Source organism: Triticum dicoccoides, chromosome 2B (genome assembly GCF_002162155.2).
Source record: "Triticum dicoccoides isolate Atlit2015 ecotype Zavitan chromosome 2B, WEW_v2.0, whole genome shotgun sequence".
NCBI classification, from domain to species: Eukaryota; Viridiplantae; Streptophyta; class Magnoliopsida; order Poales; family Poaceae; genus Triticum; species Triticum dicoccoides.
Genome location: NC_041383.1, coordinates 562,011,896 through 562,028,073, shown reverse-complemented (window position 1 = coordinate 562,028,073; position 16,178 = coordinate 562,011,896).

The following is a 16,178-nucleotide window of genomic DNA, read 5'->3' as shown; positions in this document are numbered from 1 at the left end:
CTGCTATAGAAGTTAGCAGCAGTGCGCTTCTAGGAAAACCGCTACTGCTAAGATCAGCCCACAAGTTTAGTCCCACCTCGCTCCGTGAACAGGGTGTTTACCACCTTAAATATGTTATTTCTGAAACTACCACAACCAGTTGGTCTTCACTGAACTCTATGTGTAAAATTTGTGGCCGCAATATGAGTCCTCTCCGGTTCCTACCGGAGGGGAGTCATATTGACAATTCAGATTGTACACAAAAAGATCATTGATGGCCAATGTATTTTTGCATTGACGTATTTTTTGTATAGTTACACTTAGCAGTAGCGGTTTACATGCAAAGCGCTACTGCTATTCAGATTAGCTGTAGCGCGTTTTGGCAAACGCGCTACAACTATCCCTACCTTATCCCCACGCGCACGACCGGCCCTCACTCACACTCTCACTCTCGCCCGCGTGCCGATAACCGTCGCCGTGCATCGCCACCGCCGCCGCCTCCGTCCGTCCACCGCCGAGGTACTCCCCTCCTTCCGTCCCTCCTCCCTCCTCCTCCCTCCTCCCTCCGCCTGCGGCCGCCCCTCCCTCCGCCTGCGGCTGCCCCTCCTCCCTCCTCCGCCGGCAGCCCTCCTCCCACCGCCCTCGACCTCGCCGCCTCTAGCTACCTCTCCGTCGCCCCCCACCTCCTGCCACTAGTAAGTACTAGATTTAGTAGTAGTAGATGTTAATTTAGGGTTCATAGCTAGTACTAGATGTTGCTTAGTTAGTACTAGATTTTTAGTAGTAGTAGTTGTAGTTGAACTACTTTAGTTGTAGGTGAACTAGTTTAGTAAGTAAATTAATAAACTAGTTGAACTAGTTGAATTAATAGAACTAATGTATTTTTAGTAAGATAATTAATATAACTAGTTGAACTACTTTATTTTTAGAAAGAACTAGTTTTTTTTCTATTTATAGTAAGTCTATATTTAGTAAGAACTAGTTGAATTAATAAAACTAGTTGAACATGTCATATTTGTTGTTATTTTTTAGTTTAAGCAATTATTCGGGATGTATTAGTGATAACTTATATGGTTTCAGGTGACCACCGTCGTCCCCGTCACCGACCCCCTCCGACATCCCCGCCATCGTCCTAGTCACCGACCCCCTCCGACATCAAGGTGAGACCAGCCAAATATCCTTGTATATCTTGTGTTGTTGCTCAAATAGGATATGTGGTTGCCCAAGTGGCCGTTCATGTTCAGTTTACATCTCTGAGTGGCCTATGTTTTGCCGGAGTGTTGATTAATTTCCGTTCCGGCAAATTTCAGGCGCTCGATATGTCCTTTTTTAGCAAAGGTCATGCCGGATTTTTTCGTGAATTCTGGCATGACTTGTGCTAGAATATGTACAAGTTTAATCTTTGAATTATGAATGTAGGAAATGTCGTACTCGGACGACGACAGTCTCCCAGGGGAGTGTAGTTGGTGCCACGACGATCGAGGTATGTGCGACAGGTTCGTTCGGCTGGACGAAGATCGGCGCTTCACCATTAAGCTCGAGGAGACCTTCGATTGTGAAACAGTACGCAACAACGACAAGTGTTTTTTCGTAATTAAGCATGACTTCAACTATTTCAAGTCTAATTTTCATATTTTACAATTCGACTAGCTTATCCCATGCCATGCAAGACGCTATGTCTTGGAGAGGATGGGTTTTGAAGACCATGAAAATTTCAAAACAAAGAAAATACACCTAAGGACCCATCATGATATGGATTTTGAAGTAAATCTGTGCAATTCTCAGAGCGTAACCCATTTTGGTTGCCAAAACTGGGAAGCACTTTGCAAAATGTATGGTTTTTATGAGGGTATGATTGTCACCATGGATCTTGGTGATCCTGACATCGAGCAAGACAATATGGACATTTGGGTCCTTGTTGATACGCTTCCGATTGTACCGCTATGTGAGTTTCTCAAACATAGTTATTAACTAATTTATATTGTTTATTTCAAAATAGTTGGTAGCTTATTTCCATTGACAGCTTATTTTGATTCTTCAAAGACTGTGTGGAAGATGGTAGATAAAACCCACTACACCGATGGCACCAAATTAATGTATAAGGAGAAAAATCATCTGATCGCATTTTGTACTCTTCTTGAGAATTACAATAACTATTATCGAACTCCTCCAAGTTATGGTGAATACGTGCCACTAGTGCATGTGTTGAACCACGGTAACTTCTCTCGAGATACCCTGGTAAGATTTTTTACTATTACGACATCCGTGCATCTTTTGCATACTTTAAAACTAGTACATCATTGCTAACTACGAAGTTATTATTATGTTTTTCAACAGAAACTCCCGATGGATTGTGTGCCTCATCTGATGTCTCTGCATGGTCGCCTCTCAGTTCTGAACATACTGCCAGGTAAATCTACGGAGCTCACCTGTGCATATCGGATTTCTAAAACCCGTGAACACATGTTAATCAAAGAATGGAAGAAATGTATGGACATTCGCAAGGAGGTTCTTGGAAGTAACATTCAGCGAAAGGCAAGAATTGGAGACAGGCTAATCTCCATTCTCCATAATGGAGAGTCAGGGGCTATATTGTTTTTTGCTATTTTACCTTAGAAAATGTAGTAGGTCTTAATCAAATGTAATAGGTCCTATGAGGTACAATATGTTTATTATGTGGTAATGTGTTAGAGTTGATAATGAGGAGTACTTGTGATTACGACTAGTGACCAATTTGCTATGTGATGTCATTGATGAAAACGATGATCTTGAGGAGGTGTTATATGACAATGATGTATTATGATGATAAGTTGTTAATGATATGATGATGATGATGATGATATTACTATATCATTGGGTGAAAGAACCGCGAATTAGTTTCAAGTGGATGGACATCCACTTGAAACTAGTCCACGGTTCTTTCATCCCATGATGTAATAACTCATTATGATGTAAAAACAATCTCTAAATTCCTGTTGTATGAAAACTTGTGTAAAGGTGTATGAATACAACATGAAATAAAAAAGAAATAAAATACTAAATAATAGTAGTAGCGCGGGAAAGGAAAAGCGCTACTACTAATTAACAGTAGCGCTGTTCTGAGGAAGCGCTACTACTAAGTCAATTTAGCAGTAGCGTGGGTCTAGGCGCGCTATTGCTAATCATTAGCTGTAGCGCCTTATCAGTAGCGCTCCTTCCCGCGCTACTGATAGGCCTAAAACCCGCGCTGCTGCTAGGCTTTTCCCTAGTAGTGGAAGGCTAGAGATCAAGATTCATATGGTAAGAATGGAATATCTTGGCCTCAACACATGAGTAGGTGGTTCTCTCTCAGAAATGGTAAGTTGGAAGTGTAGGTTTGTTCTGATGGATCTCTCTCCAAATGAAGAGGAGGTGGAGGGATATATATAGCCTCCACACAAAATCTAACCGTTACACACAATTTACCAATCTCGGTGGGACCGAATCAACAAACTCGGTCGGACCGATTCAGTAAACCTAGTGACCGTTAGTGATTTCGGTGGGACCGACATGCAACTCGGTGGGACCGATATGGTTAGGATTAGGGCATAACGTAATCTCGGTGAGACTGATTACACAAACTCGGTGAGACCGATTTTGGTAATTAGCTAACCAGAGAGTTGGTCAGGTAAACTGGGTGGGACCGATTCGCTCTTTTCGTTGAGACCAAACGTTACGAAAGGGAAATAGAGAGTTTACATTGCAATCTCGGTGGGACCGATCGCTCACTTCGGTTAGACCGAAACGTTTCGAAGGGAAACAGAGAGATTGCAATCCCATCTCGGTGAGACCGAGATCCCTATCGGTGAGACCGATTTGCCTAGGGTTTGTGGCAGTGGCTATGACATCTGAACTCGGTGGCGCCGGATAGAAAGAATCGGCGGGGCCGAGTTTGACTTTAGGTTTAGGTCATATGTGGATATGAGAAAGTAGTTGAGGGTTTTTGGAGCATATCACTAAGCATTTGAAGCAAGAAACTCATCAAGCAACACCTCATCCCTCCTTGATAGTATTGGTTTTTCCTATAGACTCAATGTGATCTTGGATCACTAAAATGTAAAATGCAGAGTCTTGAGCTTTTGAGCTTGAGCCAATCCTTTTATCCTTAATATTTGAGGGATCCACCTTCATCATCCATGCCATGCCATTCATTGAGCTTTCCTGAAATATTTGTCTTGGAATAGTATTAGCCCAATGAGCTATATGTTGTTATGAATTACCAAAACCACCTAGGGATAGTTGCACTTTCAATCTCCCCCTTTTTGGTAATTGATAACAACATATAGATCAAAGCTTTGACAAATGATAATAAGATTGAAAAACATCGTTGCTTTGAGAAGTATGTGATAAGCAAGAGCTCCCCCTAAATTTGTGCATAGATTTAAGATTTGCTTTGGACTGCAAATGCACAAGGAATTAGGCTCATGGGTTACTCTTCCATGTCACATACATCTTGGTGGAGCGCTCAAAATAATAAAGATTGAATACATGCACTCATCACCAAGCAAAGTGAATGATCATATAAAGATAAATAAGATAATATCATCCAACAAGCATAAGTGTAGCTTATGATCAAACACATGATCATCAATGTCTCACACAGACAATAGCATAGTATCTCAAGCTAGCAAAAGCAAATAAAGTTCAACCAAGAAGACAAGAGAGAACAAAAGCAAATTCTCTCTCTCGAAGCCTATGATCTATACATTTTTCTCCCCCTTTGGCAACAAGTTACCAAAAAGTTCCTAGAAAATGCATAGTACTATTTCGTCTCTCAGGCTTGGTCTTCAGTTGGTGGTGTAGAGATGACGCCGAGGACGAAAGCTTCAGTAGATGTGGATGGAGCTGGAGGTGTAGGTGTAGGTGCTGGTTGCACAGGAGTTGTAGCTGGTGCAGATGAGGTGGCTCTTGTGTCTGTTACTGGTACTGCAGCTGATCTCTAAGCTCGAGGTACTCTGGCAAATGCATCAGTAGTTGTCCTGCCCTTCCTCTCCTGCATGTCTTCCTGTAGCTGCTCCACAACTGACTGAATCTCAGTTACTTTGATATCTAAATCATAGAGTTTTTGTTCCATGATTCTTTCCAGGCTCTCCTGGTTTTGAGTTAGGGTGGCCAACCCCTTCTCAATCCTCAGAGTTGATGCTATCAAGTAACCAAGCTGGTCTTGCTTGCTCTTCAAAAAGTACTCAGATGCCTCCTCTAGAGTTGGCATCTTGGCAGCCTTGTCCTTCTTTGCCTTCTCCTTCTTCTGTTGAGCTTGCACTGAAGATGGTTCATTCTCATTCATCACAACTTGATTGTCCTCAACGTCTGGATAGAGAACAAAGTGTTCCTTATCCAACAGATATTTGCCTGTGCCATCTTTGAGTTGACCAGCTCCTGAATTTGTGGGGCATACCCACAACTTCTCTTTTGGTCTGCTGCTGTCCTCTTGATAGTCTCAACCATGAGGCTCATGACCTTGAATTTCTGTGGCACATCAAATATGTGTAGCAAATTAATTGCATGCCCTCTGATCATGTTGTGGTCACCTGACTTGGGCAAAAGAGTGTGCCTTAGGATCCAGATGATCGTTGGCATCCCTGACAGAAGAAAATGGACATACCCAAACTTGAAAGTCTCAAGTGCTTTGTTTGGGATCTCCTTGTACATATGTGACATAGAATTGTGATCCTTTTTCTTCTTGGAGTAGACATCCAAGTCACCTTCTTTCTCCTCTGGGGCATTTATCAGATTGGCCCATTCCTCAATAGTTGATTGGTATCTCGTACCTTCAGACATCCAGACTATTCTGCCATCAGGATAAAAGTGAGCTGTGGAGTAGAATTGCATAACTAGCTCATCATTCCAGTTTGTGAACTTCTGTCCAACAAACTCATCAAATCCACAAGCCTTAAAGCTGTCAAATACTCCTGGGTAGTGATCCTCATTTTCCTTGATGAATTTCCAGTCTACCCACCTCATGTCACAAACTATGGGCTTCTTATCCAATAACATAGTCTCATAGAAGTCCTGTTGTTCCTTTGTGTGGAACCTGTAATCAACAGCGGTTCTTCTTCTGATTGCATATGGATTAGACAATCTCCACTGCCTGAGCCCTGCATCTTTCCTTAGCTTCATATTCTCAGCCACTAGATGAGCATCGTTGTGGTCTAGAATCTTGGGTTTGAGCTTCCTCAAGACTTGTCCTTCATCCTCCTCCTCAGCAGCAACTTCAGGCACTGTGGCCTTGTTCTTCTCAGCAGCTGGTATACTCCTGGTATTCCTCTTAGGTGTAGTCTTGGCCTTGGAGGCAGCTTTGGGTGCTTCTTTGGTCTGACATGCTGCAAACACTGACTGCTGACCCTGCGAATAGTTATAGATGAGATAGAATGGATGAGCATCACAAAATGCAGAGGTTTTTGCAAAAGAATGATTCAAAAACTTAGTTCTAGTTTTCCATAGAAAGCATTTCAGATCAACCGATTTTCAAACTCGGTGATACCGAAGTAGCTTTTGGAACCTAAACTAGTGATCTCGGTCAGACTGAGTCACAGTTCGGTGGCACCGAGACTTCTAGGGTTTCACTGAGTTCTGAAATCGGTCACACCGATTAGCAATTCTCGGTCAGACCGAGAGTCACTTGTGCAATGGCGTTAGCCGAATCGGTGGGACCGAGTTTATCAACTCGGTGGGTCCGAGATGGTTTCCGCGGAAACCTAATCCTAAATTTTCAAATCGCATCTATTCTAAGGATTGTTTTTACTAGATAGAGGTGTTTCAATCGTGGCAAGAATCATAATGAACACAATGTGCTAGAGATTGGACGGGGATATCACTGTGATCGAGTCCATACCCTAGTTTGGCGATGAACTCGCTACGGCGGCAACGGCGGGGATGAATTCCGTTGACGGCAGCGGAGACCAGCGACTGGAGGCGGCTGGCGACAAAGTCGACGATCCGAAGACCTAGGAGGCAGAGCGAGCTATGCGCGGGCGAAGTGGTTTGGAGAAAGTTTTCCAAATTTTTGCCCGTGTGTATATATAGCCCGACCCTGTCGGTGTGACCGAGTGGAACAACTCGGTGGCAACAAGATGCATAACTGTTGACAGTTACAGCAACTCGGTGAGACCGAAAAGTTCAAATCGGTTGCACCGAGATTGAAAACCTAGATCGACTTAGTGATCTCGGTATGACCGTAATGGAAGAGTCGGTCAGACCGAAACACACAAAATTTTTTTGGAAGTTTAAGTCCATGACAAATCGGGGACTCCGAGTGCTCCTCACACAGAGTGGTTCGAATCTGACTTGATCAAATTTTGTGATGTAGCATGAATAGAGTTTGAGACAAGAAAAGCATAGATAGCTAGAGAAGGTTCTTAGGCATTCTTGTTCATCCACTTGGCAAAAGAAAAAGAAGCCAATCAATCAAAGCAACAAGTGGATGTCCTCGAATGAGTAAAATATGCAACCAACATGCTCACACAATAAAATAGCAAATGAAATATGTGGCAAAGCATGCACAATCAATTCTAGCATCTATCAAACAATTGGCGATGACTAGGTCATCAATATATGAGTATATTGACTTAGGAGTCAAATGAGAACATTTGATCATAGGTCATACTCATCGTTTAAGCTCAAGTGGGGTTACCACTTTTACATAATGCATTGATGCGTTCACACCATTAGAGTTGCTTTGACTCAATTCTTAGAGTTAAGCTCCCCCTAGATGTGAGATCCCCCCTTAGAGGGATGAACTAACCTTGGGTTTTGTCGATGATGACTTCATGTAGGTGTTGAAGATGTGGATGCTCAATGTTGATGAAGATCATTTGGAGCAATCCTTTGGAGTGAGTTGCACTTTCAATACCTACACGGGTTAGTCCCACAAGGAACAAACAAGTATATCCATAGACATAAAGTGATGTTCACACAAGATGATGTCCATGAAAGCATTAGGTTACCTTGTCCCTTGCCTTACCAACATGAGGGTTTGTGACTCCTTGAACTAGTGCAAGATGTGGAAGTTGATTGCACTTGTCCTTGCCATAATGATATGAGTGAAGAATGTTGGCGGAGTCACCCTCAAGAACTCTCTAGTTCTTCTTCTTCGGGATCCACATCATCTTGATGGGAATACTTGGAGTTGTAGTTGTGCTTGATGAAGTAGAACTTGACGTAGTCTTGGGAACCCACTTGACCAAGGCCTTAGGAGCTTCTTCAAATGCATCTATCTCCTCTTGAAGCTCATCCTTGCCTTTGTTCTTGTGGTCTTGTGGTGGAAGATCATCTTGAGCTTGTGTTCCCTTGAAAGAAGTAGGATCATACTTCTCTTGTTGAGGAACAAACTTCGTCTTGGGATATTGATCTTTTTCCCACTCAACTCCATTAGCATTGAACTTCCGTTCAAAACCAACACCTTGATTCTTCCGGTGCCTTCCTTGCTTGCGTACAATTTCCTCGAATTGCTTACTCCCGGCAAGGCTCTTGTATACACCTTTCTCTATAATTCCCTTCAATAAGCTATTTTCTTGCTCAAGTGTAACTTGGCTAAGAGAATCATTAGTGGAATCAAGAGAACTACTAGAAGCAACAATATTGGATTTAGCATGATCATTGTTACTACTAGAGGAACAAACCTTTTTGTTCTTGTTACTAGACTTGACTTAAGGCATGTAAGTAGATAAGAGTAAACGCTTGGCAATGTAACAAGAACTTTTCTTACGGAGATCATCATTGGTTGCCTTTAAGAACTCATGCTCTTGCTCAAGGTTGAGCTTTTCAAAGCGTAACTTCTCATGAGTCCTTAAAAGTTCTCGATGATCCCCTAAGATAGTTTCATGAGCTAAATTAAGAGTGTTTAGTTCTTTAGTTAGAAGCTCAATCTTCTCCTTGTCATTGTCATTCATTTTATCTTGTTTAGCATGATTAATTGACGTTTCATCATAGTATTCATCACTAGAGTTGTCAACAAGTAAATCATCATCACCTAATAAGTCATCTTCATCACTATTGAAATCAACATACTCGGGGTGAGTTACCTTAGGGCCTTTAGCCATGAAGCATCTTCCAATTCCTTCATTTGGTGAATCAAATATGTCGTAGGAGTTGGTCGACACAAGTGCTAGACCGACAACTCCTTCATCTTGAGTATGTTCGGAGTCGGAGTGATAGCTTCTCTCGGAGTGATGTTCAGAGTCTGAACCGGATACCCATTCACCAACATGAGCTTGATGTCTTGTTTTGTGTAGCTCTTTGATGACTTGTCCTTCCTTTCCGAATCCTTGCTTCTCTGGGATGTTCTTCTTTCATAACGGTCATCTCTACTCCTTCTCTCTCTTGGCGGTGATTCTTCTCTTCTACTTCTTCTCTTGGGAGAATCTTCTCTTCTTTTGTAGGGTGTCGTACACTCATTGGAATAGTGTCCGGGTCTCCCACAATTGTAGCAATGGTGCTCTTGACTAGAAGATGTTTTGTCATTGTAGGACCTTGACTTGGAGCTTCTTTCTTTGCTCCTACTCTTGTAGAATTTGTTGAAGTTCTTCACCATTAAGCTCAATTCTTCATTGAAGGTTTGTTTCTTATTTGATGATGTAGGGGCTTCACATGAGGCTTTGTAAGCACCACTTGACTTGTGGTGAATTTCCTCTTTATCCTTGAGTGACATCTTATGAGCAACAATTCTTCCAATGACCTTCGTTGGCTTGAGATTCTTGTAGTTGGGCATCATTTGGATCAATGTGCACACGGTATCATATTTTCCATCCCATGCTCTTAGGATCTTCTTGATGATGAATCTGTCGGTCATCTCTTCACTTCCTAAGCCAGCAATCTCATTTGTGATAAGAGCAAGCCTAAAGTACATTTCAGCGACACTTCACCATCCTTCATTTTGAACTTGTCAAGCTGACTTTGGAGCACATCCAATTTGGATTCCTTGACGGAGTCAGTACCTTCATGCATATCAATCAAAGTATCCCAAATTTCCTTTGCATTCTCAAGACGGCTGATTTTGTTGAATTCTTCGGGGCACAATCCGTTGAAGAGAATATCACAATCTTGAGCGTTGTACTGCAGCATCTTCAATTCATCCGCACTAGCTTCACGGTTCGGTTCTCTCCCATCAAAGAATTCACCTTCCAAGCTGAGGGAGTCCTGGACTAGGGGGTGTCCGGATAGCCGGATTACCATCATCGGCCGAACTATCATCGGCCGGACTATCATCATCGACCGGACTCCAAGACTATGAAGATACAAGATTGAAGACTTCGTCCCGTGTCCGGATGGGACTTTCCTTGGCGTGGAAGGCAAGCTTGGCGATACGGATATGTAGATCTCCTATCATTGTAACCGACTCTATGTAACCCTAGCCCTCTCCGGTGTCTATATAAACCGGATGGCTCTAGTCCGTAGGACAACAACATCAACCCTTACAATCATACCATAGGCTAGCTTCTAGGGTTTAGCCTCCTTGATCTCGTGGTAGATCCACTCTTGTAAACATCCACAATATCAATATCAATCAAGCAGGACGTAGGGTTTTACCTCCATCAAGAGGGCCCGAACCTGGGTAAAACATCGTGTCCCTTGTCTCCTGTTACCATCCGCCTAGACGCACAGTTCGGGACCCCCTACCCGAGATCCGCCGGTTTTGACACCGACATTGGTGCTTTCATTGAGAGTTCCTCTGTGCCGTCACCGATAGGAAGGATGCCTCTTCCCGTCTTCAAGGACGGTATCTTTGCCAATGGAGCCCTGGCCGCCGGCCAAACTATCCGTCTAGGAGGTTTTCTTATGACCACCTGTCCGGCCAACGCTTCAACGATGACCTCTCGGGTCATCGAGAGCAATCTTCACGTCAACTCGGAATTCGCCGAGCAGCTAGATCCAGCAGAGCTCTCGTCTGTAAACGAACTCTTGGATCAGATCGCCGCCCTGGGAGTCGCTACCGACTACAATCAGATCGGGCTTAAAACCGATCTGAGAGAGATAAACTCTCCCCAGGTTACCCACCACATCACGGTGGTAGAAGAACATCGCGACGATCCTTCTCCCATATCGAAAACTAGTCGTGTCCGGGCTACCGAACCCTCCATGTCGGATTCCCGCGGAGGAGTGGATCTCGATCAAGCGCTGAACATAAAGTCAGGCGTCGGACCGGACTCGTTGGACAATGTTCCACTTTCCAAGCTTCCAAATTCAGAAACTTCTCGGCCCTTGAGCCCTGAGATGGGTGGGGTTCCCGACTTAATTCCGCCCAACCACCCAGACATATGCGATCTATCTCTAATCCGGCAAGAGCCCGCTGAAACAGTACATCACTACTGGGCCAGATTCCTCCTGGTTATGGACAGGATAAAGGACTGCCGAGAGGAAAACGCAATATCAATTTTCTGCAATAATTGCACGGACGAGGGAATCTTGAACGCCGTCAGCCGTCATGAAATCACACGCTTTGCCGACCTGGCATCCATAGTACAAAAGTACTGTGCGATAGAGAGTTTCCGGAAAACCAAAAATAGGTTTTGGGACAATCCGGCCCCGGATACAGCCCCAGTCCGCAACAAAAGGGTGCATCACACTCAGGCACCAGGTGCAAGAACCAAAAAACAGAAGCCCCTTAAAGGGAACAGAACCGTACTGGAGGGATGGCTCAGCAGACCCTGTACAATTCACAGTACAGAGGGCGCCGTCCCGACACATAGCCTTCGAGCATGTTGGATATTACGGCAGGTGGCCAAAAGTGGCGAGGAGCTTCTAGCCCCAGGAAACCACACCAACAATACCGGTACAGTATCAACAGTCTTCGAGACTTTCGCATCAAACAATATGCGGAAACGAACAATCCGCAGCCTCGCCGAAGTCTACCAAGTAGCCACAGCAAATCCTTAGAGCGACGCGGCCATCACCTTCAACGCCAGCGACGAACCTAAATTCCGAACAGCCCGAGCACCAGCCGCATTGGTCCTCAGTCCAATAGTGGACGGCTTTCAACTTACCAAGGTACTCATGGATGGCGGCAGCAGATTAAACCTCATCTACAAGGAAACCCTTCAAAAAATGGAAATAGACTGGAGCCGCATTGAGCGAAGCAGCACAACCTTCAGAGGAATAATCCCTAGCCAGGAAGCGCGCTGCACAGGAAAAATCACACTCGATGTGGTATTCGGCTCGCCGGACAATTACAGATCCAAAGAAGTCACGTTCCAAGTGGCCCCGTTCAACAGCGGATATCACGCTATATTAGGACGAGAGGCATTCACAATCTTCCAAGCCGTACCCCATTACGGGTACATGAAGCTCAAAATTCCTGGGCCCGGCGGAATAATCACTCTCGTTAGTGATCCGGACATAGCACTCCGCGCCGAAAACAAGACAGCCGCATTAGCCCTGGAGGCACTATCCGAAGCCCTAGCGGCAGAGGAACTCACCGTGCTGCGCTCTACGGTGAATAGGGACGATGTGATACTCGATAAGAGGTCCAAGTCCACCTCCTTTAAACCAGCAGATGAAATAGTAAAATTCCAGGTCCACCCAACAGACCCGACAAAGACGGCCTCCATCGGGGCACAATTGAACCCTGATGTAGACGCCGCACTGCGAGAATTCCTTCGAGAAAATTGGGACATTTTCGCCTGGCACCCCTCGGATATGCCCGGAATCCCACGCAGATTGGCAGAACACAGCCTAAACATCCTAAAAGGATTCAAGCCAGTCAAACAGGCTCTTCGACGATTTTCCGAACCCAAAAGGCAGGCAATGGGAGAAGAACTAGCCAAACTATTGGAAGCCGGATTCATCAAAGATATCAAACATCCGGATTGGCTAGCAAACTTGGTACTGGTACCAAAGAAGGACAAATCCTGGCGCCTATGTGTCGATTTCAAAGACCTAAATAAAGCATGCCCAAAGGATCCCTTCCCCCTCCCCCGCATCGACCAAATCATCGATGCAACTGCAGGGCACGATTCATTGTGCTTCCTGGATGCATACTCCGGCTATCATCAAATCAAGATGGCAGAAGCGGATCAAGCCGCAATGGAATTCATTACTCCATATGGACCATTCTGCTTCAACACGATGCCCTTCGGACTTCAAAACGCTGGCGCAACATATCAGCGCATGATTTAGACATGTCTGGCTACCCAGATCGGCAAAACAGTAGAGGCATACATAGACGACGTAGTCGTCAAAACTAAACACGTCGAAACTCTAGTAGACGACTTGAGGGTCACATTTGACAACCTCCGAGCATATGATATCAAGCTGAATCTGGAAAAATGCGTTTTCGGCGTACCAGCCGGAAAGCTCTTGGGCTTCATTGTATCCGGTAGAGGAATTGAAGTAAATCCGGCCAAGATCCGAGCCCTATCACAGCTGGATATTCCAAAAAACCTCAAACAGGTCCAAAAATTGGCTGGATGCATGGCGGCTCTCAGCCGCTTTATCTCCAGCTTAGGAGAAAAGGCATTGCCCCTCTATCGCCTCCTCAGGCACACCGAACACTTCGAGTGGACGGATGCTGCCACCGCCGGACTCGAAGAAATAAAGGCCATATTGGCAACGAATCCGGTCCTGGCTGCGCCCAACCTGGGCGAACCAATGTTGTTATACATCGCAGCAACGCATCAAGTTATAAGCGCGGTACTCATCGTCGAACGAGAGACAGAAGGGCATAAATTCCCTCTTCAAAAACCAGTGTACTATGTATCCACTGTGTTAACCCCCTGCAAGTCCCGTTACCCGCACTATTAGAAGATAGCGTATGCGGTGTTCATGGCATCCCGGAAGCTCCGACACTACTTTCAAGAGTGTTCGATAACAGTGGCCTCCGAAGTACCACTTAACGACATTATAAACAACCACGACGCAACGGGCAGGATTGCAAAATGGGCCATTGAGCTCTTACCATTCGATATAACTTACAAACCTCGGCGAGCCATAAAGTCACAAGTTTTGGCTGACTTTGTCGCTGAATGGACCGAAGCCGAACTCCCTAAAGAGTACGGCGCATACTCCAATTGGATCATGCACTTCGACGGCTCTAAAATGTTGGCCGGACTGGGGGCTGGCATCGTATTGACGTCCCCGACCGGGGACACAGTCCAATATGTACTTCAAATAATGTACACGGACTCCAACAACGCAGCCGAATATGAGGCCCTCTTACATGGCCTCCGGATGGCAATCTCCATGGGCATCCAACGCCTAGAGGTGCGCGGGGATTCAAACCTCGCAATATCCCAAATAAATGGAGACTTTGATGCCAAGGATCCGAAAATGGCAGCATATCGCAACGCTGTCCTAAAAATGTCAGCTCGGTTCGACGGACTCGAATTCCATCACGTAGCCAGGGATAATAACCAAGCGGCCGACGTATTGGCACGCATCGGCGCAAAACGTGACACTGTCCCCCCAAACATCTTCCTGGAACGGCTATTCAAGCCATCCGTACTATGGGAAGAGGAGTCCAGAAATAACAAACCGGAAGCAGCCACACCAACCGACAAAGAGCAATGTGACATAAGCGGCGATTCCGCCGCTGAAATAACACCTTCAGCCCACGACATAATGGTCGTAATCGCCCCGTGGACAGAACCATTCCTGGCCTACTTACTTAGGCAGGAACTTCCCAAAGACCAAAATGAGGCCCGCTGCATTGTCCGGCGATCTAAAGCCTACAAGGTCTACGAGAGAGAACTTTATAAGAAAAGCACAACCGGAGTCCTTCAAAGGTGTATCTCCGAAGAGGAAGGGCGAAACCTCCTGGCTGAAATTCATGCCGGACTAGGCGGACACCACGCAGCAGCCCGGGCCCTCGTAGGGAAGGCATTCCATATAGGATTTTATTGGCCGACGGCCCGGGCAGATGCTCAGGACTTAGTCCAAAGATGCGTCGGTTGTCAGCTCTTTGCTAATCAGAGCCATATGCCACCCACCGCCCTCAAAACTATACCTATTACCTGGCCGTTCGCGGTCTGGGGGCTTGACATGGTTGGACCCCTTAAAGGGGGAACCCACAAGCAAAGGTACCTATTAGTCATGGTGGACAAGTTCACCAAATGGATAGAGGCCAAACCAGTCAAAATGGCAGAGTCCGGACCAGTGATAGACTTTATCTCCAGGGTAGTACACCGTTTTGGCGTCCCCCATAGCATCATCACCGATAACGGCACGAATTTTACGGCCGATGAGGTTAAATCATGATGCAAAAATATGGGCATTAAGCTCGATTACGCTTCAGTCTATCATCCTCAAACCAACGGTCAAGTGGAACGAGCAAATGGTCTAATAATGAGCGGCATCAAACCCAGACTAGTGCGGTCACTTATGAAATCTGACACGCACTGGGTAGAGGAGCTCGACTCCGTACTCTGGGGGCTGCGGACAACGCCCAACCATACTACCGGATTCACACCATTTTTTATGGTGTACGGCGCAGAGGCAGTTCTGCCCTGCGACATTATTCATGACTCACCTCGAGTGCGCATGTATGAAGAAAGAGAGGCCGAGCTGGATCGGCAGGACAGCTTGGACGCATTGGAGGAAGAACGCGACGTCGCCAAGGCTCGTTCCGCATTCTATCAGCAGCAGGCTCGAAGATATCAAAGCAGAGAAGTACGGGCCAAGACTTACAACGTTGGCGAACTAGTTCTATGCCTGCCGGACAAGAAAAAGGACAAGCTCAAGCCCAAATGGGAGGGCCCCTTCATCATCAATCAAATCCTGACTGGTGGAGCGTACCGTCTACGAAATGCATCGGATAACCGACTCGAGCCGAACCCATGGAACGCAGCCCGCCTCCGAAGATTCTATGCCTAGCGCCGGATTAAGAGTTCGTCCCTTTCCCCCGTCCAAATTTTTTATACTTCAGCCGCCTTTTTGTTTCTCTTTTTTCTCTCACCCCTATTCATAACAGCCTTAAAAGGCTTATTTGCGCATAGTTCGCACGTAATTGATGTGCTATCCGCACTCACTATACCTGGGGGCTTCTTTACAAGAAGCTTAATTATAAGGGCTTCATGCCCAGCACGCGTGTTAAACTTCCACGTGTACCTTTTATTCACCAATATATGCATCGATATGACTTAAGTTTTGGCCAAGCTGGGTTGCCTGGCTCATGTGCTTACCCCTACGTTCCCGATTGTTCGGCTAGGAGGTAAAGGGAGCACCTCTGCGATTGTTACTGCCGGGTCAGC